The 26,607-nt window shown below is 48.2% G+C and overlaps 1 pseudogene; it reads left to right on the top strand.

Moving 5' to 3' along the window:
- Positions 1–3,198: 3,198 nt before the first annotated feature.
- On the top strand, positions 3,199–4,290 carry LOC147709270 (uncharacterized; annotated as a pseudogene).
- Positions 4,291–26,607: the final 22,317 nt, after the last annotated feature.

Raw genomic sequence — 26,607 nt, 5'->3', positions numbered from 1 at the left:
AAAAACGTCACAACCTGATTCCACAGCATACAAACTGCTATTTATTTATTTTTTGCAGGAAATAGTTTTTCTGTTCTTAAATTATTCTTTTTTCTATCTTCACCAATGTGTAAAATGAGTACATTTTAATTTCTGAGTTATGAGTGCATTTTGTCACAAACTAGATCACTTTAGTCAAATTCCATAATCTGGTGTAAAATAGCAAATTGTAGCCCTACTTTGACGCCCTGCCCCTCCACTGTCCCGAGAAGATACGTGACAACCAAGAATAACGACTAGACTCCTTTAGAGATTCCCTTTACTCTTATGTGCAGAAAAATCCATGTGACGCAACTATCTTTGCTCATTATTAAACTGCACATTATCCATATGAGGTGCTTCGTTCAGACATTTAGAAAGGGCGCAGGGGGGGGGGGAGGCTGACGGCTGGCGATAGATCTCTGTCCACCCATCCACTTATTGATCACATGTGCATTGAGTGGGCAGACTCGCAAAGATCCATAATTATCACCAATGATTGACAGCCACAGCAGGTATGACAATGGGCCGCGGCCATCACATCAAATGCAAGCAATCGATGCTGCGTGAACTAACAAAAGCTCCGAGGTCAGAATTGATTTTTAAAATGGCCGCCACTGCCTTAGCGCGACAGTTCAATTTCGCTTTGTTAGCATTTTTAAACAATCTGCCTTCATCTATATTAACAAAGAATGGAGACTACATAAACATTTCCCTCTTTGTAACGCAGTACGCAGCTAGAACAACTGATGGAAAAAACACAAAGGGGCAGATTTGTGTTAACTGGCGCATCCCCAGGGATGCGCCAGTTAACGTGAGCCACAGCTCCGCCACCCATGGTGCGCCGCATTTATAATGCGGCGCACCATGGTGCAAAAACGGCACAGATGCGTGACGCATCTGTGATGGAAATGTGGCGCATTGCTGGAGTTGTGTCGCAAGCACGACGCAGCTCCAGCAAGGCTCGGGGGTACACCATCTGCACAATGCTGCGTCAAGACCTACGCCTGCTTCAAGCAGGCGCAGGGTTTTGACGCAGCATTGCCCTGAAAGTGACTGAGTGAAATCTCATAGATTTCACTCAGCCACTTTCAGGAGGCGTTCCTGCGCAGGAACGCCCCCCCCTGCGCAGGAACGCCTCCTTATGGCGCAGTGCTTTACAACGTGATGCATCTCCTAGATGCGTCACGTTGTAAATAGGGCGCATTGTTTGCGCCGCAGTTGCGTCAAGTAAAGTGACACAATTGCAGCGCAAAGAGGTGCAACGGCCTCATAAATCTTCCCCAAAGTGCTAGTGCTTACATAGATAGCATTTGTGTCCTACCTAACCCTACAGCTATGAAAATGCAGTAATAACGCACATGCATAGAAAGAGCACAGAAAGAGCATATCGACTGTCAACATAGGTTTCAAATAAATTCTGTCACTCAGTCGACTTGCTAGACTGCATAAACCGAAAACCACAAAAAAAGTGTTCATTCTAATTGTATTGTATTGTAATTGTATTTATATAGCGCTTACTACCCCTAACAAGGCGTCAAATCGCTTTTCTGCGAGTAGCACACTATGGCGGATTAGCATAGTGACATTTGAGGTTCATTGAGTGGTGGACATGTGACTGTGAGCAGGATAATTGGGGTATGGTTGGATAGAAGAGAGAAGAGTAAAGAAAGTGTTTATTGGGAGATCATAGTAGTGAAATGAGGTTTGGGATAAATATAAGGAGAGATGGAGGGAAGAATATCTAGAAATGGATTAGGAAGGCATAGTACTAAAATGAGTTTTGGAATGAGTCAAAGGAGGGATAGGTGAGGGAAGAATTTATAAAGCGTTTTTTTGGGAGCTCATAGTATTAAAAAAAGGTTTGAGCTGATCCAAGGGGGGAAGAGTCTAGAAAGGGTTATTTTGGAGATCATAATAAAGAATGGGGTTTGGGATGAGTCTGAGTGGAGGTAGGGGATATATTTAGAGAGGTGTAGGGTGAAATATAGGGTAGTGCATCAGAGAGAGTCAACATTTTCGTATTTGTTTTTTTACAGTAGGAGTAAAGTAATAAATACATAGAAACGTAAGTACATATTTATATCAAGAAATACACATATCCAGATACATACATATAATCAAATTAAATGTTTATATGCATAGGGATATGCTGTACATTTGTGTTTGAGTATGGTGGTTAAATAGGAAAGAGACATTTCTTGAGTAGTCTTCTGAAAATAAGATAACTACATTCACCTTAAAAGGATCAATTCAAGAGGTTGAGGGGTATGTTAAGGGAGAAATAATTCTATGTCTGGACCGGAGGCTCCGATTATGCTTTCTCATTTCTTTATTAGAAATGCTCAGCAGCCAATTAGAAAACAGTAGGAAAAAACAATACTACAATACCCATGAGTACTTAGGGTATCACATGACAGACCATAGAGTAACCAGTATAAAACGCCCTACAGAGAATACTATATCCTCTTTCTTTGCTGCTCCGCAGCCAGTTAAGTACATTTCATTTGTTATTGCTTTGCTGACTGTTTTGTTGATACTGTTTATGCCTTGTGCGCTTACTTGTATTGCTGCCATTGTTCGCGCTTTGCTCGCGCATTGCCGCTGTGTGTTCCGAGGCAGTCCGGCACTTCCATCGGTGCTTTAGCGCTCCTTGTATTCCTTCGGCATTTCTCTTCCATATACGTTGTGGGGAGCGTGTGCCCACCTCCCCGGTTCGGGCGCTTTTCCCCAGTGCCTCTTTTCAGTTGGTGGAGCGGGAGTTTGGGGGCAGAGGGGCTCGCGCGCGGTGCGTGTGTGCTTCTCTTTAGAGTGTATGAATGAGGCCGTTGCGGCACATGCACGGCGACAATTTTGATTGTTTATCTCCGTTCTGGCATGGAGCTCTAACGCCGGAGCAGCGCTTTTCCTCGGCTCATGCCCACTACCTGCAATTTTGGTCCCCAGTTACGCCCAAACTTCAAAAAATTTACATTTTTGGGCTGTATAATCTTCGTAGGCTTTGCCTAGAGTGGCCGTTTATTGGCAAGCCCTTCCTCCACTTTTTATTTATTTCTTCAGTCAGGTTCAGCCTGTCTTCTGTTGACTTGCTTTGGGGTTGGTCACTCCCCCTGATATTTGCCTTTGGCAATTTCATTTATTCTTCCTCTGTGGGCATTGATTGTTACACTTTGTGTAATTATGGAAGATTATTACTAGGAGGATGATTACTATTATGATGATGACGCCTCTGGCTCCATGGAGCAGGACTTAGTTGAGTCTTTGGACCAGGGCGTTCAACATTCTGTCAATTAAGCGCTTGTTTGCGCAATTGCTCCCTTGAAGTGCCATCTCTCTAACTACACGCTACAACAGGGCTGGTTGCCTTCCTCTTCAGGCCGTGCTTCTTCGTCTAAATCTCCCAGCAATCCCCATAAATCTGACTTTCAGAAATTGGCAAAGACTTTGTCCAGTGAGCGTTCTGCTGGTAAATCCTCCAAGGAGGCTTTGGCCTCGCACGCTCAGCAGACGAATACTGATGAGACACATTCAACTTCGTCTGCAGATCAGGGTGGTCCTCCGCCTTCGAAGAAAGCTCGTAAGGAGCATTTTGTTGATGCGCCAACGCATCCTCAACTTCTCACATTCGAGCCATCGGATATCGTTCATCCTAACTCTTCCTCTTGGCTCCCGTCCCCAGCCGCGGCAGAATATGTTCAGGCACATATTCGTCAGCCGTTTGAGAAGGATGTTAGAGCTCATCTTCGGTCAGAGTGTCCACGTCCTGAATTGGCAGACAAATTGGCCGACACTCCGGAGGTAGACCCTTCTATGGTGAGGTACCATAAAAAGTATGCTAAGGACCCAAAAAAGGGCATTGACAGGGCATGGGGTTCCTGCCAAGATAAATTGTTGGATCTACTGGGTCCTCTTACGAAAATCTTGGACCTGGGTTTTCAGGCCAAGGAATCATCATCTGTTGTGGATCCAGACGAGTTGATTGAATGGTCACAGAGGGCTATTTGTCAACTAGGGAATGCCAATTGTGCAATGTCCTGCGAGCTTCGCTGCTCCATTCTCTTTAAATTGGATCCCAAACTAGCGGAACTATCCTCTTCCGAATCCGTCCCGTTAGCTCAGGGCTTGTTGTTTGGCCAGCCATTCCTGAAAGAATTGACAACATTTATTGCGACCTTTAGTGGGCTGGAAAAGGCTAATGCGTCCCTTTGGAGAGCCTTTCGCCCGGTTTTTGCAAGGGCCGGACGATACAGGGGACGATTGTTCGGCCGCTGATCCATCCAGAATACCCAAAGTGGATTCCAGTCCCAAAGTGGTGGAGGACAAGACTCCAGCTACAATAACAGAGCCTCCTTCTACCCCTCTCGTAAAGGGAGAGGTCAATACAAATAAGGACGCTATGGTGGTAGCCAAGGAGGACGTCATGATTCCAACACTTCAGGTGAGATTGCTTCCAGCTTCGGAGGTTGTTTTAGGGGGCAGGATTCCATTTTTTCTACCAAATTGGCATCTGATCTTTAGCGATCCATGGGTGTTAGAGACTGTCTAGGGTTACAGGATAGAGGGGCATATTACCTAGAAATAGCGATGAGCAGGGTTAGCGAGAATCATTTTATTGCCGCGCTACGACGATTTTTATCGCTGAGATACCTTGCTATCATCAAGGTTCAGCTCGGAAACGATAAAAATCATTCAAAATGCGTGAATATCGCTGGAAATACAGCGATATTCACACCTTATCGTGACAATGCTTTTAGCCATGTTATCCACCTCCCATTGGATAACATGGCTAAGAACTGCTCTGGGCAGGTGTTAGCTTTTGGAGATATTCGCGCTTAGCGTGAATATTTCCAAAACGACGCCTTTGTAGGTAATAGGAGATAGCGATGTTAGCGACTATTTTCAGTCGCTAACATCTTGGCACGCCCACTTTGCATGTCATTAGCGATAAATATCGCTGACATGCAAAGCGGGCCCCAAGATGCTCGCTATCGCCTATTAGCTGTCGCTAACTGGTGTTAGAACAGCTTGGTAATAGGGCGATCAAATTATCACTGCTTTAGCGGGAAAAAGTCACGCTAAAGTGGCGATAAGGGCCCTTGGTAATTTGCCCCAGAGTTCTTCAATTCCCAACATCAGTCCCATCCGCCAACTCCCCTGGTTTGTTCCCTTCAAGAACAAGAGTTCATTTCAGCCGAAATCGGTTCCCTTCTGCAAAAAGGGGCCATTCTATGAACTTCCCGCCATCCTCAGGATTTTGCAAGCACAGTTTTCCTGATCCAGAAAAAAGGGGGCTGGTCCCGGTTGGTACTCAATCTCAAAGATTTCAACGGAGGGGTGGTTTATCGCCACTTCAAGATGGAAGGCATCCATCATTTGAGGGATCTTCTTCGGGAAGGGGACTGGATGGTCTGTCTCGATCTGAAGGATGCTTACTTATCGATCACCATTTACGGTCCTCATTGTCCGTTCCTGCAATTCCAATGGTAGGGGAGTTGGTTGGAGTACAAGGTTCTCCCGTTCGGCCTCTCGTCGGCACCTTGGTGCTTCACGAAGCTTCTGAGGGCCGTCGTAGAATCTCTGCGAGCCTGGGGTGTTAGTCTAATTATCTATCTGGACGACATTCTAATCATGGCATGCCCTCGAACATTGATGACACACTTGGAATGGTCCAGCACTCTTTTGCAATCACTGGGTTTTCTGGTAAATCCTCAGAAATCGGTCTTCCTTCCCTCTCAATCGATAGAATTTTTCCAGGCCAATTCCCTCTCTTGCCAGCTCCTCTTGCCCAATCAGAAGATCCGTTCCATCAAGAGGGAGTTGAATTTAGTTTTATCCAAACAGAGTATGTCTTTGAGGTCTATAGCTCTTAATGTCGGTCTGTTAGCTTCTTCGATTCAGGCACTTTTCCCGGGCCCTCTTCATTACTGGGCGCTTCAGCGTCTAAAGATCCGTCATCTCCAGAAAGGCCTTCGCTATTCAGATCTGGTCCCTCTTTCAGAGGAAGCGAGTTGGGAGATGCTATGGTGGTTGGAGCACATGGAATCCTGGAATAGGCGAGCCCTGTTCGGAGCATCCCTGGAGGTGGTGATAGAGTCCGATGCCAGTCTGTGGGGCTGGGGAGCCTGTTGCGGTCCGTTGTTGACGGGAGGTTGGTGGTCTCAGGAGGACTTTTCTCTCCATATAAATTGCCTGGAACTACTAGTGGGGTCTTTTGCGATCCGTTGTCTATCTCCACGCCAGACCAACTGTTGCATACTCCTCCGCATGGACAAGGTTTCGGCGGTTCGGTATGTCAACAAGTTGGGGGGGGCGAAGTCCAGCATTCTAGCGGAAATCGCCAAGGATTTTTGGCACTTTTGTCTTCAGAGGAAGATCGCAGTTATTGCAGAGTATCTTCTCGGTCGCAACAATCTGATTGCGGACTGGAACTCGCGACTTCTTCGGGATGTCAGCGATTGGAGGCTTCACCCTCGAGTGTTCCGCTCTCTCTCCCGTGTTTGGGGTCGGTGCCAGATCGATCTGTTTGCATCCCGTCTCAACACTCAGCTTCCCCTGTTTTTCAGCTGGCGTCCAGATCCGGAAGCCCTGGCCATGGATGCATTTCTGCAAACCTGGCCATCGCTCCTGTGTTACGCCTTTCCCTTGTTTATGATGATTCCCAGGGTCCTGGCTCGCACAAAACATTATAAGTCGGAGCTGATTCTGATCACTCCTCTGTGGAGGGCTCAAGATTGGTTCCCAGTTCTCCTGGAAATGAGTTGTGCAGTGCCGCTCCTTCTTCCCCAACGGTGGAATCTCTTGCTGGACCCTCTCTGCAATCTGCATCCCCTGATCGGGTCAGGCCATCTTCTTCTAGTTGCATGGCGAATTTCGGGGATCGCTGGCAAGTCCCAGGCCTTTCGCAAGACGCTAGGTCCCCCAACACACACAAACGCTATGCAGGGGCTTGGAAACGATGGTGTGGTTGGTGTGCTTCAAGGGAGGTGGATCCCGCTTTTGGGCGGATGTCTCTCTGATAGTTAATTTTCTGGCTTCTATCGCCTCGCCGGTCTTGCTTATCGAACTGTTAATAATTTCCGTTCGGCCATATCACTATTGATGGCAAGCCTGCTGGAGAACATCCTTTGATTTCTAAATTGCTTAAAGGTATTCGGCTGGTGAAGCCACTGTGTCCAAAATATGCTGCCTTATGGGATGTTTCCATTGTTTTGCTATTCTTGGAGGCCTGGCCGTCCAATTCTTCTTAATCCTGCAAGCAACTTTCAGCGAAATTGACTATGCTATTGTGTCTTGTTTCCTCCAAACGCCTTTCTGATGTTCGTGCACTGGACTTGGCAGGTCGTAGTTTCACACCTGAGGGTGTTACTTTTGCTACCTCCAGTTGCACTAAGTGTAATACGTCTTCAGTTACCCATCCATCTTTTCCCAATAATCCGAAACTTTGCGTGGTTCAATGTGTTAAGGATTATGAGGATTATGAGGTGAGTACTGCTCCTTTTCGTCAAGATATGCAGGGTCAATTGTTGATTGCTCTAGAGAAACCTTTTCGCCCTGTGACCCCAGCTACGTTGGCCTGTTGGGTCAGATGGCTCATGAATGAGGCTGGTATTGATGTTTCCATATTTGGTGCACATTCAGCACGTAGGGCTATGGCTTCTAAAGCTTTTTCTATGGGAGTGACTTTAATTGACATCATGAAGGCCGCTGATTGGTCGTCTGATTCTATGTTTAAACTTTTTATTATAAGCCAATTGCAAATATTGCTTCTGTTGTGGTGGGTCAGCTTTAAACAAGCATAATCGAAGCCTCCGGTCCTGACATAGAATTCAAAATTTGTGAACATACGGGACAAGAATTTTCAATTCTATTAGGGACACGGAGACGAGGATTATCCCACCGTATTTCTGCATTTCGCAAGTGTTGACTTTGTTATTGATTATTGCAAATTGCATATTGTACTTTGTTTATTACTGTTCCTGTTTCCCCCCCCTGTTTATTGATATTTTTTCTACACAGAAAGAATGTGTATTACGGCTCTATATCTTTTTTCAGGTTCTGATTCTAAATAAAAGCTTCTGTCCAGCCCGGTTTGACCTACCTGACGGTTATCTTCGGTTTCCACTTTGTCCACGGCTGCAAGCATCCGGTCTTTCATCTCAGTGGATTTCTGTTTGCCGCTGGTTTATTCCTTCTATGACCTTCATATTAGACTGACCATTTTTCATCTGAACTGTTTTAGTCACCAAAGAAAGAGGATATGGTATTCTCTGTAAGGCGTTTTATACTGGTTACTCTAAGGTCTGTCATGTGACACCCCAAGTACTCATGGGTATTGTAGTATTGTTTTTTCCTACTGCTTTCTAATTAGCTGCTGAACATTTCTAATAAAGAAATGAGAAAGCATAATCCTCGCTTCCGTGTCCTTAATAGAATTGAAATTTCTTGTCTCGTATGTTCGCAAATTTTGAATTGTAGCATCTAAACCATGCATATGAAAGGTAGGGCATGGTGTTGGTTATAAAATTCAGTGAATCTGCAGTTGTATGAAACTGGACTCAGGATGAATTACTTGTTTTAGCACTATGTAAGCCTCTCATGGAGAATGCAGTTATTTTTAACTATCCCAGGTCTAGTGTGTTTGCTCGAGTTGAACAGTAAGCGATTGTCTCAAGAAGAGGAAGAGGTGGAAGAGGTGTGGCGCAGCAGCCAGGGCGACTCTCGCCGCAGGAAGGGCGACTGACGTCAGACGCTGGGGATCACGGTTCAATCCCCGGCACCAGTGGCAGGGTCTGCCCAGCACCATGTGACTCTGGGCAATAGCTTGCTTAATCTTCCCGACAGCCTCCAGCGCCGGGAAACCTTCAGGTAGCTGTGCGCTTTACAAATACAGGATTAATTAACTAGGCCAAAAAGAGAACTTGCTAACTTTTGTATATAAATGGCAAGGTACGTGACTCAAAATTGTAGAAAGGAGAAATAGGTTGCATGTTGTCCCAAAACGTAATTTGCTAAAATCCAAAGTAGAAATTAACCATTTTAGCTTTGTACCAACACTGACTTTGTGATTAGTAATGACATGACCAATCACATGAGTCTTGTATTAGGACTGTTGTGAACTTGGGGGTTAACTTGTTTTTTATTGTTGTAGACTGAGTGAACACTCCTGGTTTGTTCCGTCATTCTTTTTAGGTCTCGCCTGAGGCAGTGCATGCGCTGTCGCTTGTGAGGCATTCTAATTACATACAGAGGCTTCGAGCATGCCCATTACTCGCCATTGGTTGGTTTCATCATCACTCATTACCTTGCTTCTCATTGAGAAGTGTGTGCTGCCTTCACTCCCTCTTCATGTGTTTGTCCCTCCCCTGGAACATGGCCAAAGTACTGCTTCATTCGCCAGTATGTGTCCTTCTACTGGTAGCATTGTAGGTATTTTTTTTTCATTTTACTTCTACCCTTCCCCCAGCCACCATGCTGCGTTATTGCTCGCCCCATCCCCCTTGTTACTTGTCACATCCTTTTCTTGCGCTCTTGCTTACCGCCCCTCCCCCCCCCCCCAAAAACCAAAGTGGTATGATGCAGCAAGCACTGACCACGTCATAGCCTGTTCTTTCTTCCTAAATTTCAGACATACTGCAAAGCAGCTGTACTGCTTTACGATATGGCTAAGAGACATTCACAAAGCCAATAGAATTTGCCTAGATGAGATCTATTACCTTTGCCAATTATTTACTTTTCACTGGTCTTTCTAACTTCCTATAGAGCCAGCACGAATCCCATGTCCCACACGCTGCCGAGCAGGACCCCAAAAGCAGGGCTCAGACATGGCGTATGCTGGGTTGGATTACTTATCGTCCACTTGTAATCTCCCTCTGCCTTCCAACAGGATCTGGAGACCATGTGGTGGCTTTCCTCGCATGGTGAGTACTAATAGCGCCCTTTTTCAGTAACATTAGGCATCATCATGCATGCTGGTTGAAGCGGAGCTTCGAGTCTCTTGACAGCATCTCAGTGAAAGTTGATAGTTAAAAATATGCATGGCAGTTTCACACTTGGCTGATCTGCGCGCCACGCTTTTGTCCCTGCAAAAGATAGATCTCTTGCCAGTGCTTAATTTGAGCAGGTGGTTTCCGGCTCTTGGCACCAGTACTTAATTACCAACACCTGTGCTAATGACAGTTGCCACATGGAAGCCCTGTTTGTGTAATTTAAAGATAAGCATAGCAACCATTGTGTATTAGTTCAATATACATTAAAATCAATCAATCAATCAATCAATCATCGTATTTATATAGCGCACCACTTACCCAGAGGGTCTCAAGGCGCTGGGGGTGGGGGGTCTGCTACTGCTCGAACAACCAGGTCTTGAGTTGCTTCCTGAAGGCGAGGTGGTCCTGGGTCAGTCGGAGGTGGGTGGGGAGGGAGTTTCATGTCTTGGCGGCGAGGTAGGAGAAGGACCGTCCCCCTGTGGTGGCCCTGCGGATGCGGGGGACGGCGGCGAGGGCGTGGCTGGACGAACGAAGCTTGCGTTTGGGAGCGTAGAAGTTGAGGTGGCTGTTGAGGTATCCTGGGCCTTGGCTGTGTAGGGCTTTGTGTGCGTGGGTGAGGAGACGGAAAGGTGATTCTCTTGTTGACCGGGAGCCAATGCAGATCTCTCAGGTGTCCAGAGATGTGGCTGCGACGGGGGATGTCCGGGATGAGTCGTGCTGAGGCGTTCTGGATCCGCTGGAGTCTTTTCTGGAGTTTGGCGGTGGTTCCGGCGTAGAGGGTGTTGCCGTAGTCCAGACGGCTGGTGACGAGGGCCTGGGTGACCGTCTTCCTGGTCTCGGTGGGGATCCACCGGAAGATCTTACATAGCATGCGCAGGATATTGAAGCACGACGAGGAGACGGCGTTGACTTGTCTGGTCATGGAGAGGGAGGAGTCCAGGATGAAGCCCAGGTTGCGTGCGTGGTCTGTTGGTTTAGGTGCGCTGCCTAGGGCGGGGGGTCACCAGGAGTCGTTCCAGGCGGAGGGTGAGGATCCCAGGATGAGGACTTCCGTCTTGTCCGAGTTCAGTTTCAGGCGGCTGTTCATCATCCATTCGGCTACCTCTTTCATCCCTTCGTGAAGGTTGGCTCTGGCGGTGGCGGGGTCGTTGGTAAGGGAGAGGATCAGCGGGGTGTCGTCGGCGTAGGAGATGATGTTGAGGTTGTGCTGGCGTGCGATGTCTGCGAGGGGGCTCATGTAGATGTTGAAGAGGGTTGGACTGAGCGAGGAGCCTTGAGGGACGCCGCAGATGACTTCGGTGGCTTCAGATCGGAACGGGGGGAGGCGGACTCTCTGTGTTCTTCCAGCTAATACCTGCCCCCAAGCCATTCTTAGAGCTATGGGGACCTTGAATAGTCTAAATTGTCACACTTGTAGGAGTGTGATGGTTAGTAAGTTGTGTTGGTCCTGCCATTGGCAGCGCCGACAGGGGCTATGGGTATTGCAAGCCAGAGTAGCCTTCTGACGAGGGCCCTGGCACTTTTTTCTTTTTACAAATTAAGCACTGATTCATTGCTGCAGGGATGTAGCTTCAGAACAACTTTCCTTTGCACTCCCGTAATCTATTGCTTGTAACGTGCACCCGTAGAAAAGAATTAGGCTACTGCATTTGCTCCAGAGCTTTGGGGACAGCATGTTCTAGTCCAGGACTTGCGTTGAATAACGCATTACATTCTGGGAGTTGTGGTCCAGGATTACCTTAAAAGAAACGATAGGAAAAGCATTACAGATCACAGTCATGCCACAGAAGAAACATCTGCACTTGGATATGGTGTCCCTAGTGATAACGCACAGTGGCGTAATAAAGGCCCCCACATACCCCTGTGGTGCTGGGGGCCTCCGAGCTCCAAAGTACCTGGTCTGAACTCTCCTGAATGAGTGTGGAGGGCGCCCCCCCCCATATACTTTGCAGGGGTCCCTCTCAAGTTTCGTTACACCACTGTTGAAGTAATGATCTCTTGACCTGGGGATATTACACTATCGTTCTTCTCTTTGGAGCCTGTGTACTTGCCCCCAGCCCCTCCGACCTTCATTTGTCTGTGTTTCACCCCGACTCGCAACCCCCCTCCCCCCCCATCCACCCCCCTGTGCTGCTTAATGCTTCCTTCCCCTCACACGGTGGTGCCTCCTGCCCCAACACATGAATAAACAAAAATCAGGGCTCTGACACGACCAGCAATGGCTGAATCATAGCATTTTCCCCACATCCTCGGTTGTCAGTGTTGCCCCGCCCACACACCCTTGTAAATGTAAATGTAAATGTAAATGTATTGGCATTTATATAGCGCACTACTTACCCGTAGGGTCCCAAGGCGCTTCGACCGCTGCGAAACCCTTCCTGGCTTCCCTGAGAGATGGTCCCTTAATGGGTATCTCCAGGGTGAGACCAGGCATCCCCGGCGGTCTGGTGGGGCCGTTAGTGAAGATGAGGCAAGCTAATGCCCAGAGTTGCCGAGTGTGATCGCTGATCAGAGTGGGCACCGAGGCGAGAGATTTATCGAGTCAGCTGACCCTGGTCCAGAAACCTGCCGCGCCGGGAATCGAACTCTGGTCCCGGGCCGTCCTCTGCTCTCGGGTCTGCCGCCTCTAACCAGTGAGCCACACTACTTCACTTCTTCCCCCTTCAATGCCTCCCGTCCCTCCAGCAATAAAACAAGCACTGGAAAAGCCAATCGGTTTCACCTTTACGATATCTATTGGCTTTGTCAATGCTTGTATTAATATCGTTTGGAGTATTTAGTAGAACAGTGCATTGAAATGAACAGTGCATTTTGAGATTTCAATGTGTTTTTTTCTAGTACAGGGGGTGGTTACATCAAGAGAGAGAGGTAGGAGGAAGTTTAAAAGCAGGGGGAGCTGTTAAAAACAATGGAAGCAGGCAGGGGTGGTGGGTTAACACAACTCATGCATGGCAGGCAGACCTGCGGACCTTGGAAATGGGGAACCAGGTTCAAGTTTCACCACCCGCTCAACAACTTGTGATCCTGGGCCTATCACTTAAACTCCCAGTGTGTAACAGAATAAAAACATTTAAAAAATGAAAGTGTCAATGTAATGTATATGGTACTCATGTAAAGTACCCCAATCCCTTCAGGGACGCAAATGAGGATGCAGGAGGTGGCTGAAGCTTTTCTTAAAGCTGTAAATAATACATACCACTGATACTCAATCTATGCTATTTAGTTTACCAAGCGTTCTATAAATGCAATTACAATACAATACAATACAATCTCCAGAGGATGGAAGGCTGAGCATGCCCTGCTGGGATTGGGATTTGTGACCTTAACTTCACCCAATTAATCAGCAGCGAAGTCCAGCTCACTGAGGCACCCAATGTGTTTTGAAAGAGGGATGCCCTGCATGCAATGCTCATCCAGAGATAGTGCCAGGCTAACAGGTCTCTCTCTACCTCCCCCCAAAGGCCATCATGTGCTGAAACATTGCACACAAAAGTGGTCCCCGGCTCCAGAAATTACCAGACCAGCAGCATTGCTTCTGTACCATCCCATAATGTATACAAACTTTCACACGTATTGATCAGACAAAAACAGAGAACTGACAGCACCCAGCCCAGGAAATTCACTTACAAAAGACTCCTTCCCCCAGGGCTTTAAGTGGGCCGGGTCTCACCAGTGCTGAGTGTAGGAAGGTACATCCTGACTATGGTTGCCCCCAACTTTTTGCCCTGTGTTTTAGCTGGTTTTGGACATAGTCGACCTGGGATCCTGCCAATCAGGACCCCAGGCCCACTGCTCTCTCTTTAAAATGGATTCCATGTACCCTAGGTGCATTTCCAATTGGTACTGGGCCACCTTATCAGACCCCGTAACGCAGGGCATAGGTGTACCCAGGGCCGCCAGGGGCTGCAGCATGTATTATGCCACCCCTGGCTGGCCTCCTAAATTTGACACAACTGGCTGCATGACAGCTGGGGCGAAGTCGTGTAATCACACTTTGCTTTAGGTATAGTAGCTCTATATCTAACCATACAATGGACACCCGAGTTCCTATCAGTCACTCCTATGGCAGGCCTTAACAATCCTGAAGGCAGAGTGCGTGGGCTCGTGTGAGCTAGGTTCAGGCCCGAGCCGAGCCCGGTTGCAGCTTGCGGAATCAAGACCCAATAGCTGTTCCATGATAACGCGTACCGTATCGGTAACTCCGGTGTCGCGCTATCGAGGCATGTCGAGTAAGGTGTCATACGAATCGGGGTGCTCCCCTCTCACCAATTCTGGCGATGAGGTTAGCATCCCACCCTTCTAGAGGGACACGACATGTACGTAACTGTGAACCCCGGTTAAAGTTAACGAAGGCCTCAGCTCCACAAAATGGATGCTGCCACCACAGACACAAGTCTGACCTCCTGCTGCTGGGAGTCCTTCCAGCGAGGAGCACTTGGACAAAGGGTTTCCTGTCAAGGGCGGTGTTCGCACCGTCCCAGACAGGGTTTGTGTATTCTGGGTAGGTAGGGCTTTTGCGAGAAGGTGACTGCGGAGTGGCACCCCGGTGCTCACTACGCATCTGCCGGTTAGAACCAGTTCCAGGGGCGACAGCCCTGGCCTGGGGAAAGTCCGGCAGGGGAGAGGGGTGTAACTACCCCCCTTCCTGGTCCCACCCTTAGGGCAGGACCTAGTCATGTACCCACCCCTTTCTTTAGGATAAAGGCCGGAGCGGGGACCCTTCCAAATTAGATCATCTTTGAATCAAGAATACTTTCTACGAAAGGACTTCAAGACTCTTCTTAAGATTTCTCCCTTGTGGCTAAGGAGTAGTCACCCTGCATCAGCGGGCACCATCTAAGAACTCTGCGGTTTGCTGTAAGTCCTTCCTCAAGGAATCCGACGGCCCAGCTCGACGAGAACCGGCTTCCCTGGCACCTCTGACCTCTACCCACGTCATCGGCTCAGCTGTGATCTGTGGGTGCGACGAGACCTCGAGGGACCGGCCATCATCAGAACCTGCACGCTCTTAAAACCAGCACGACCATCGAGGTAACTCTCTGGTGAGTGCTCTGGGGTCCGAGAAGCCCCGACCCTGAGCCGCTCCAGCACCGAAGTGCAGTCTCCCAGCATCTCCACGATCTGCGTGGGGCCCTTCTGCTCGCTGCTCAGCACGTTGTCTGGTCACTTGCCGCTGGCTTGTGCCCTTCCGTGACGACGACCAAGAATCAACACTGCCGGTCTGGTTGCTCCAGACTGGCCCTTGCTTCCATCTTTCCGAGAAGCACCCCGGACCCTCCTGGTCCACCCAAGACGCCGACAGCGACATCCGTCGTGGGACAGCTCGCACCTCCACCGTGGTCGCCGACAACGCCTCCTGGTCCGTGAGACTGCAGAGCCGAGCGTCGCCCACTCACCTGGTCGAGGTGACGGCCAACCGGTGCCTTCCTGGTACCCTCTGACTACTGGCTAGTAGTACGAACTTGGTCCCCTCTGCTTTCAGGTTTCATCAATCTCTACGAACTATACACCACTGGTCGCCGGCCAGCAACTCCTTTTCTTCCGGCTCCTGGCTCGTCAGCGAAGACCCCGACGCCTGTAAGACTTGCAGCCGCAGCCCTCGTGGCTAGGTAACTCGGCATTTCGGTGCCTGCATAGCCTCCTTACTCTAGGGTCCCGAGTCCCTCGCTTCCGACTTGCCTTAACCTTTCCGTGTCCTCGGACACTTGTCTTTAAACGTGCACTTGAAGTATTTGCTAAAGAGATTTGGTTGTGCTTAGTACCCTGTCCTCATAAAGAGTACAGGGCTGTTGTGATTCTTAATAAATATACTGTTTATTTTCATAACACTTGTGTGGTGTCCTTTCACTGGGTGTTCAAGGGGTACATGTGTGGTAAACAGCTGGCTTAACGCGCCCTCTCGAGTCTTTAGCCTTAGACTGCTCGTATCCACGCTACTAGGATAGCTGGTCTATAGGTTGACTTACAACCAAACACCATAAGGGTCGTTGGAACGATACATAGCGGTCGCTAGAATAGCGAACGTTGCATATCGGGCCAACTTCTCACATTGGTGAGCAGCGGTTGGGATTTGAGCTTGCTGTTGTTTTACCACACGTATCCTAAGAATATCTTGTTGAAAGATCGCACAAGTACTGTTAGTACATATAACTAAAAGCTTAGAATACTCTGAGTTCTACTGAACCAGCTGTTGTAGCTCCTCAAGGCTTAGCACACCTTGGCTACAACTCTTAGCAAGGGAAAAGTAGGAAAACACATAGTGTAGGTAGGTGCATCACTTACACCACACTAGAAACAGTATGTCGGGCCAAGGAGGAAACTCTGAGTCTCCCCTTGTGTCAGTTGACCCTCCACAGGTCATCCCTTCAGGATATACTGTGCTGAGCTTCAAGGAGTTAAGACGATTGTGTCACTCCCGGAAGATTCAGCAGGGGTCTAACCCCACAACGTCCTTTCTGATTGGTCTCTTGGAGACTTATGATGCCAGGAGAGCTGAGAAACTTCGTAGCTCTTCTAATCCAGAAGGAGACATGCCTCCCCTCGAGGGAACCCGAGACGATCCTGACCTCATTCATCTCGCAACCGAGAACGAGGATGTGGAGGAGGATGAGGATGAGGATCTCTCTGGGGACGAGGCAGATAAGGGACAGGTAGAAGTCGTCAGACTAAGCAGGTCCAACTTAAGCAAACATGATACCGGTACTGGGGGACCCCTGGGGCCACTATCAGGTCAGCTTAACATGGGGAATGGACGAGCCAGATCTCTATCAAGAGGCTCTGGCAGATCCCTTCATACCAACGGCTCTCACAACTCTTCTCAAAGAGGGATGACGTCCCCTCAGAGGAGAGTGTACGAAGCGAAGGAAAGGGCAGCTAATCTGCGGATCGAAAGGGAAGAACTTGCCCTGGCCAAGGAAAAGCTTGCTTTCGCTAGAGAGCAACAGTTAAGTGGGGCAGTCCCCACTGGTGGCAGCAATGTACCTAGTAATAGGGAAAAGAGTTTCGATACGAAACACCTTGGGAAGATAGTGCCCCCCTTTAAACAAGGGGACGACATCCACAAATGGATTACTGCTTTGGAGAGGGCCTGCACTGTGCAAGGCGTTCCCCAGAGTCAGTGGGCAGCTATCTTGTGGCTCTCCTTTGAAGGTAAAGGAAGAGACAAGCTCCTCACCACAAGGGTAGAGGACGCTAACAATTACCAAGTCTTGAAGAATACACTCGTTGAAGGGTTCGGCCTAACCACTGAGCAGTACAGGGTGCTGTTCAGGGATACCCAGAAAACGCAGTCTCAAGACTGGTCTGATTTTGTCGATTGTGCCACTAAGGCTTTTGAAGGCTGGCTACTGGGTAGTAAGGTTACTGATTTTAAAGGATTGTATAATCTGATTATGAGGGAGCAAATCTTAAATAATTGTCAGAACCAGCTATTACATCAGCACCTGGTAGACTCTGAGTTGACCTCTCCACAGGAATTGGGTAAGAGGGCAGACAAATGGGTCAGAACCAGGGTTAGGCCTAAAAACCAGGGTGGTGACCAGAAAAAGGAATCGACCAAGCCTCAAGAGAAGGGTGGGGATAAATCCACAGAGAAGACTTCCCAAGGGCCCCAAAACTCCAACAAGGGTGGTGGGTCCCAGAACACTCCTTCCGAACAGAAGAAACCTTATTGCCATACCTGTAAACAGGTGGGCCATTACAAAAGTGATGCCAAGTGCCCTAAAAATAGCAATAAGGAAAACATACCCCCAAGTAATACTCATAGACCTCCTGTTACCACTAGTGGTAATCCCCCAGGTGGTGGGAGTGCCCCCAAGAATGTGGTGGGCATTACTTTGGGAAATCAGGAGGACTATGGCCTAGCCAGGTTCCCTGACCACACTCTTGTCTGTGAGACTGGCATGGGGTTTGCCAACTTCGCTACTGGACCCCACATTTTGGGCAAGTATAGACAAGAAGTTTTAGTGAATGGTCAGAAAGTTGAGGCATTCAGAGACACAGGGGCCAGCCTCACCATGGTGAGTGACCATCTGGTCCCCTCTGCTCAACTGACCCCTGGTTTTACTTATCAGGTGACAGACATTCATGGAATGAAGAGAAGGCATCCCATGGCAGTAGTCAAGCTCAGCTGGGGTAATGTCACAGGGCCCTTGAGAGTGGCAGTGACAGATAACCTACCTGTAGATTGCTTACTGGGGAATGACCTGGAACTCTCAGCATGGGCTGAGGTGGAGCAAGAAACTCATTCCAGAATGATAGGCCTATCCAGACAGGTTAGTGGGGCAGTAATAGCTACAGCCCCAGTCCAAGCACCATTCCTCCCTGAACAGGTTGGAAGGGCAGTGGTAGCCACTGCCCAGGCTCAGACAGACTTTCCAGAACAGGATAGGAGGGCTGTGACAGTCACAGCCCAAACACAAACTGAGTGCCCTCCTGAAAAGGTTGGCAAGGTTGAAATGGTCTCAGCCTCTACTCAAACAGATAGTGAGGTTGTGAGGCCTGAAACAATGGATCACTCCACTCAAACAGAGAGCATTGAGGAGGAAGAAGAGTCTTCCCCCTCCCAGACACTAGGTGAGAGCCAGCCTCCTCAGGGAACTGACTCTACCCCTGTTGAAGGAACTGCCCCAGAGGTAGTCAGGCCTAGCCTGGCAGAGCCCCTGATGGCAGTGGACCCTTCCCAGGTGGGACCCAGTCTGGAGCAGGTAACCTGCACCTCTCTACCCTGCCTCAGTCAGCCCAGGGCTGAAGAGGACAGGGAGGCCAGTGGTGGACCCAAAAGGGCCCCCTGTCCAAAAGAACCCCTTAATCAACAGATTAGGATCACTGAAGCTGGTAAACCTAGCCAAGTGAAAATAGAACAGACTCCTGAGGGATCCCCCTTAAAAGTAGTTAGGGAACTCCCACAGCTGGACACTGTTGGGCACAGCCAAACATGGGGCCTAAAAACCCCAGACCTGACCTGTCCCTCCAGTAAGCCAAACAGAGGGACTCAGCCTCCAGCTTTAGGTAGCCAGAGGCTGAGCCTGAGAGCTCAGTGCATCTCAGCTAAAGAAAGGAAGGCACGCATGATGGATGGTGATTGGAGGAAGTTGAGCCCAAAGGTAGAGGAGCCTCACTTCAGTACTCCATCCCAGCATCAGCCTTCTTCTTTCCCAAGACACACCAGAGACAGAGATTCCCTATGGTGGAGACCCTCAGATACCCTTAGGGTGAGGGGTTGCCTAGTGGACCATGACACAGGGGGAAACCAAGCCAGAGCTGGTCCTTCCTTATATGGCCACTTAGGTAATAGAGGCTTACCTGGACAAGGATAGCCTTATCTCCTTTCGTTTGGGGGGGGGTTGTGTAGGAAGGTACATCCTGACTATGGTTGCCCCCAACTTTTTGCCCTGTGTTTTAGCTGGTTTTGGACATAGTCGACCTGGGATCCTGCCAATCAGGACCCCAGGCCCACTGCTCTCTCAACGCAGGGCATAGGTGTACCCAGGGCCGCCAGGGGCTGCAGCATGTATTATGCCACCCCTGGCTGGCCTCCTAAATTTGACACAACTGGCTGCATGACAGCTGGGGCGAAGTCGTGTAATCACACTTTGCTTTAGGTATAGTAGCTCTATATCTAACCATACAATGGACACCCGAGTTCCTATCAGTCACTCCTATGGCAGGCCTTAACAATCCTGAAGGCAGAGTGCGTGGGCTCGTGTGAGCTAGGTTCAGGCCCGAGCCGAGCCCGGTTGCAGCTTGCGGAATCAAGACCCAATAGCTGTTCCATGATAACGCGTACCGTATCGGTAACTCCGGTGTCGCGCTATCGAGGCATGTCGAGTAAGGTGTCATACGAATCGGGGTGCTCCCCTCTCACCAATTCTGGCGATGAGGTTAGCATCCCACCCTTCTAGAGGGACACGACATGTACGTAACTGTGAACCCCGGTTAAAGTTAACGAAGGCCTCAGCTCCACAAAATGGATGCTGCCACCACAGACACAAGTCTGACCTCCTGCTGCTGGGAGTCCTTCCAGCGAGGAGCACTTGGACAAAGGGTTTCCTGTCAAGGGCGGTGTTCGCACCGTCCCAGACAGGGTTTGTGTATTCTGGGTAGGTAGGGCTTTTGCGAGAAGGTGACTGCGGAGTGGCACCCCGGTGCTCACTACGCATCTGCCGGTTAGAACCAGTTCCAGGGGCGACAGCCCTGGCCTGGGGAAAGTCCGGCAGGGGAGAGGGGTGTAACTACCCCCCTTCCTGGTCCCACCCTTAGGGCAGGACCTAGTCATGTACCCACCCCTTTCTTTAGGATAAAGGCCGGAGCGGGGACCCTTCCAAATTAGATCATCTTTGAATCAAGAATACTTTCTACGAAAGGACTTCAAGACTCTTCTTAAGATTTCTCCCTTGTGGCTAAGGAGTAGTCACCCTGCATCAGCGGGCACCATCTAAGAACTCTGCGGTTTGCTGTAAGTCCTTCCTCAAGGAATCCGACGGCCCAGCTCGACGAGAACCGGCTTCCCTGGCACCTCTGACCTCTACCCACGTCATCGGCTCAGCTGTGATCTGTGGGTGCGACGAGACCTCGAGGGACCGGCCATCATCAGAACCTGCACGCTCTTAAAACCAGCACGACCATCGAGGTAACTCTCTGGTGAGTGCTCTGGGGTCCGAGAAGCCCCGACCCTGAGCCGCTCCAGCACCGAAGTGCAGTCTCCCAGCATCTCCACGATCTGCGTGGGGCCCTTCTGCTCGCTGCTCAGCACGTTGTCTGGTCACTTGCCGCTGGCTTGTGCCCTTCCGTGACGACGACCAAGAATCAACACTGCCGGTCTGGTTGCTCCAGACTGGCCCTTGCTTCCATCTTTCCGAGAAGCACCCCGGACCCTCCTGGTCCACCCAAGACGCCGACAGCGACATCCGTCGTGGGACAGCTCGCACCTCCACCGTGGTCGCCGACAACGCCTCCTGGTCCGTGAGACTGCAGAGCCGAGCGTCGCCCACTCACCTGGTCGAGGTGACGGCCAACCGGTGCCTTCCTGGTACCCTCTGACTACTGGCTAGTAGTACGAACTTGGTCCCCTCTGCTTTCAGGTTTCATCAATCTCTACGAACTATACACCACTGGTCGCCGGCCAGCAACTCCTTTTCTTCCGGCTCCTGGCTCGTCAGCGAAGACCCCGACGCCTGTAAGACTTGCAGCCGCAGCCCTCGTGGCTAGGTAACTCGGCATTTCGGTGCCTGCATAGCCTCCTTACTCTAGGGTCCCGAGTCCCTCGCTTCCGACTTGCCTTAACCTTTCCGTGTCCTCGGACACTTGTCTTTAAACGTGCACTTGAAGTATTTGCTAAAGAGATTTGGTTGTGCTTAGTACCCTGTCCTCATAAAGAGTACAGGGCTGTTGTGATTCTTAATAAATATACTGTTTATTTTCATAACACTTGTGTGGTGTCCTTTCACTGGGTGTTCAAGGGGTACATGTGTGGTAAACAGCTGGCTTAACGCGCCCTCTCGAGTCTTTAGCCTTAGACTGCTCGTATCCACGCTACTAGGATAGCTGGTCTATAGGTTGACTTACAACCAAACACCATAAGGGTCGTTGGAACGATACATAGCGGTCGCTAGAATAGCGAACGTTGCATATCGGGCCAACTTCTCACACTGAGCACCAGAAGTTTTTTAAAAGAGGCCTTGAAACGGGTCTCCATCGAGCTCTGTTTTGTGCCCTGGCACAGGCAGTCCGTTTTTTTCCGGACTGCAGTGACAGCAGGTACATCGATGTGCACGTGCTCACACTGCTCACTTCTCACTAGTGGAGAAGTTAGGGCATGACGTCATGCCAGGTGAGTGTTGTAAGGGAAGGGAAATCCTTTAAAGACACCCATTTTCTCTGTGGATTTCCCTTCTTTTTTTGAAACTCGGGACCAGCAACATTGTCGTCCGGTCACCAGGGCTTTAACACCTTGGCCGCGGCGGTAATTCCGCTGCGGCGCTGGAGGGGGGGGGATGGGGGCCGCGCGGCGTTGCCATGCTGGTGACGGAACTACTCAGTCCCCAGCCACGGGCGTGCTGTGCTTGTGACGGAGTGGTTCCCGCCCGCTCAATGGAACGCTCAGTGCAGGTGCGGAATTAATGCCGCGCAGACTCGGCGGCCGGGCCGTGACGGAACCACTCCGTCATCAGCACAGTGCGTCCGTGACTGGTGACGGAGTGGTTCCGTCACCAGCATTCAAGGGGTTAAGTAGAAGCTTTGTCAATATGTTATATAAGCCATAGTTGCTGCTTATTTATCTTATGCAACTAACAACCATTGACATAGCCAATAATCCTGACTTGTAGGTATGATAATTGTTGTAGAATATATCTGGATGCAATGACAGAAACAGCGAAATACAAATCGGCTGGCACTCTGTAGACGGAGCATCTGAACCAATCAAACACTCACACCCAGTCAAAAGATCTGGGTTTAATCCATCACCGTTTATTATCCCACTCTGCCACCCCAGATCAGACATGGCTATATGCAAATCAGTCTGGCCCTGTGCCTCATGGGAACAGTCCAGCCCGAACTGCCAAGCCATGCCTTCCCTGGACCGGAAACAAGCTTCCGAGGACCGGTTTCTGGCATTCCAGCCGTCTTCAGCCCGGCTTGCTTGAATCCAGTGGCAAAGTGAGCAACTCTATGCTAAGCACAGATTTTTAGCTTAGGTGTTTTACGCCACTCCCTTAATTACATTGACCACGCCGCTTTGAGACCCCCACCCCCCAGTTTTTTCATCCCACTTAAAGCCCTGCCTTCATCCTTCACTGAAGTGTTAACAATAAACATTTAATGAATGAAGGCAGCTCCTCGTGCGTGTCCAGACAGAGTGAGAAAGCTCTAAACTGACCCTGAGCACAAGCTTCCCTTCAAAGACTTTTCCCGCACGGACACATTATAACAAAACAAAAAAAATCTGAAACAAAACAAACAAGCTTGTGCAGCTTTGCAAACAAAATGTGCATACAAATGCATAGTTAATGTTTATGAGAAAGCGCAGGAAATGTAAATTACTGTCTTTCAATGGATGCTTACAGATAAAAATATACACTAGCGCTAGTCCCGTTTATATTCCAGGAAGTTTAGCCTTATGAAAGGGGGAGGTGGGAGCTTACCCGAAAAGGAAGATTATTTTGAAAGTGTGCTCTGTTATCCGTGGCAGTGAGGCACTTAAATTGAAGCAAACATCCAGTGAGTGCAGTTAAAAAAGTTCTGCAACTGACTTTCAACCACAAAGTGCAAGCATCTGCAATAAACACAAGCCACAACAAGCATAAATGATGTCAAAAACACAAAACGCGCCTGTTCACTGGCACTACAATAATAACACAACAAATGAAGGGGAACTGGAGACTTGTTAACCAGGCAGTATGTTTTGTGATGGTCAGATCCAGTATTTAATATTTCAACAGCTTTCACTCTTTCTTCATTATCACGCCCCAGACAGCTGCAGCGGCAGCCCCTGTCCACAATGAAAAGTTTTACAACAAATCATAAATATTACATACAGAGTTCCTTCCTCACATATACCAGTCACTCCTACTCCGCTCAAATGGAGAATTTACTGACAAAGTGCAGAGATCGCTTTGGGACACAATGAAAAGAGTATTGAAAATAGAGAAAAGGGGCAGGACAGAGGATGTGGCGTATCAATCAGAACTGCCGACCTTGGAGCTAGGGAGCCGGGTTCAAGTTTCGGCATCAGCACACAAGCCCTCTTGAAATGCATGCTAACACAAAAAGTTTAAATACTAGACATCGGAGAAAGCAAAAATAAAACGGTCAGAAAGCACACTTTAAATGCGTGCAGCAGTCAGACAAAGCAAGTAAACGCTGTGCAGCCTTGAGCAAAAAAAAGAAGTCGCGCAATAAACAGACCACGTAGTGTCAGCGTAAAAGGCCATTTCATTAGACCAGAACTGCGTAATCTGTACATAACAGTAACATAAACAGATAATAACATCAAACCCCCACTCACACTCCCCTCTCATTCGTTTCACTCGTTCCACCTCATCACAAAGCCCTAGAAGCTCCATACCATGCTTTATTCCTGCCCCTCAATCACTTGCCATCCAGCCCACTCCTTGCGTCCTGCCATTCATGCTTCTAACCGCCCTACGAACTCCCCCCAAGGGATGGGTGTGCCCGCTCTTGACCCCCCTGTCCCTTCAAGTACCGCCTAAAGCAGCTCTGGCCTAAACTGGCACGCTAGCGACCAACCCCAAAACCACCTCCAACAGCCGGGTGGGTGGGTGGCCTTTCTTGCTCCCTCCCGATGGTCTTTTAATTTCCACCAGTTGCACACTTTTTCTGTTTGCTGTAGCCAACGTTTACCAATTCTCTTGATTTTGTGCAACTTCCTCATTAAGTGTTTTGTCTAGGAACACTATTCAGTAATTCAACATAGATGAGAGCAGAGGTACTGCTCGCGATTTCGAGGTGTGCACACTTTTCTGTGGACCAAAGACGATCCTATTCTTTAAATCATCATTGTTCAATAAAGAAATCCATACAAATCTTTTTCTTATACCATCTTGCTGTTCAATTTTTAATGATAGTTTCTCATTAAACTCGTTTTCCAAATATTAGCAGATTTCATTTTTTAACGCATTTCACACTAACCCAATGCATTTCGGGTACAGAGGGACGCTTCGTCGGGGGTCTCTATGGAAAAGATCAAAAAAACAATTTTGAGCCCAAAGCTATGTTCATCATTATATACAACGTAATCACTTAAAAGTAAAACAGTATCACAAGTCACATGAAACAAACGTGATTATCCAACTGGGATTCAAAAAATGTCAATTTCGTGTAATAAATATGTACACTGTCTCAGCGATACTCAAATGGTTACACTCTCGACTTTGCCTAAAGAAATCTTTACCAACATAACCTCTATACAGCGAGTGACGATGCATTTGTACATTACACAGTTGGTTATAAAACGGAACGACCAGCGTTCCGTGTCAGTTACTCACTAAAATGCTGTCTTTCAAACCACTTCTCTTTTCCTCCAATGACTGCCAGGTTAAGATCGCGTACTAAGTTCTGGTCTTATATTATTCTTATTGGTTGGTTTCGCGGTCACATGATCGCCACAGTTTCAAGATATCGGCATTTACATGTCTATAAATCAGCGCATATAATGACTGAACAATTAACGCATATGATAACTAAAAAATCGAATGACCCTCCTAAATTGCATATATTTTGCTTCCAGACATGCTCTATTTCATACCGCTATTTAAACTACGTACATGATTCTTTCATGTTTTATCTGCCTCTTAAATTAGATTCACGGTTAATGAACGACAAAATTCAAAAGTGGGTGAAATGAAATCTAAGCATTCTATCTAAACAGCATCTAGTGGCCAAACAACTGAATACCCGTCAAAAATGTGTCAGCCATGTTTGAAATGGAATGCAACCACGATGTTCAATGCATATTAATGTGATCATTAACTGATAGATTATAACTGTCGGCCATGTTCAAATGAAATGTAACCTTGGTACACAATGCATACTATTAAACACAGTGAGTTATATTGTGACATTTAGTATTGTCCCAGGTAAACACTATTCACTAAGGTTATAACAGGGCAAATCAAATGTCTTTCTCATTGATTATAAAAAACATGCTAGTTCAAGTCTGTCATTAAGCCCATCCGGCTGAAGACTCCCCATCTTTCTTATCCAAAAATATTCTGATCTAAGTCTCATTTTGTGTGTGTCCAAGTCTGGGCGTGCTTCAACCACTTCTAGTATAGTGAAGCGTAACTGGGAGATGTTATGTCCTGTTTCTGTCCAGTGTGCTGCCACTGTGGATTTCATATTCTTTTGCCGAATGTTACTCTTGTGTTCTGTTATTCTTACCTTGACTTTACGTTCCGTTTGCCCAACATATAATTTACCACAAGGGCATTTGATACCGTAGATCACTCCTTTGGTATCACACGTGCTTGAATGTTTTAATTGAATAGTTTGTCCGGTTCTAGGATGTGTGAAGGATGATCCCGTTATTACATTATTGCAGTGCGTGCAGTTCTCACATTTGCGCATTCCTTTGTACATTGTCTTATTAGACTCCTTTTCTTCCCGCTTCAACAATTCTTTTAAATTCTTTGGTCTGTTGTAAGCAAATGTTATCCGTTCTGCAAACAAAGGTTGAAGGTCAGGTTCCTGAGTTATGATAGCCCAATGTTTCCTCATAATGTTGGTGATTTGCGATGACTGCATGGAATATTTAAGAACACACACTGTGAGTTTTTGGTCAACTTTATCTTTTTTTGTTAATAGAGACTCTCTTGTCATGGCCATAACTTTGGTTTTTGACTCTTGTAAAAGTTTGTTTGGGTATCCTCTTTTTTCATATTTTTTGATCTGTCTGTCGATAGTGTCAGAAACATCCAAGGGATCCGATGTAATCCTTTTGTAGCGGATAAATTGAGACATTGGTAGATGTTGCTTTAAAGCTTGATGATGAAAGCTTGAGTAATGTAAACCACTGTTGCGGTCCGTTTCTTTCACATGCACATTTGTGCATATTTGACCCTGTTTTATGGATACTTTCACATCC

This window comes from Lissotriton vulgaris, chromosome 6, assembly GCF_964263255.1.
Source record: "Lissotriton vulgaris chromosome 6, aLisVul1.2, whole genome shotgun sequence".
In the NCBI taxonomy this organism is placed as follows: Eukaryota; Metazoa; Chordata; class Amphibia; order Caudata; family Salamandridae; genus Lissotriton; species Lissotriton vulgaris.
Note: the sequence above shows the minus strand (reverse complement) of the source record. Positions and strands in the feature narration are given on the sequence as shown.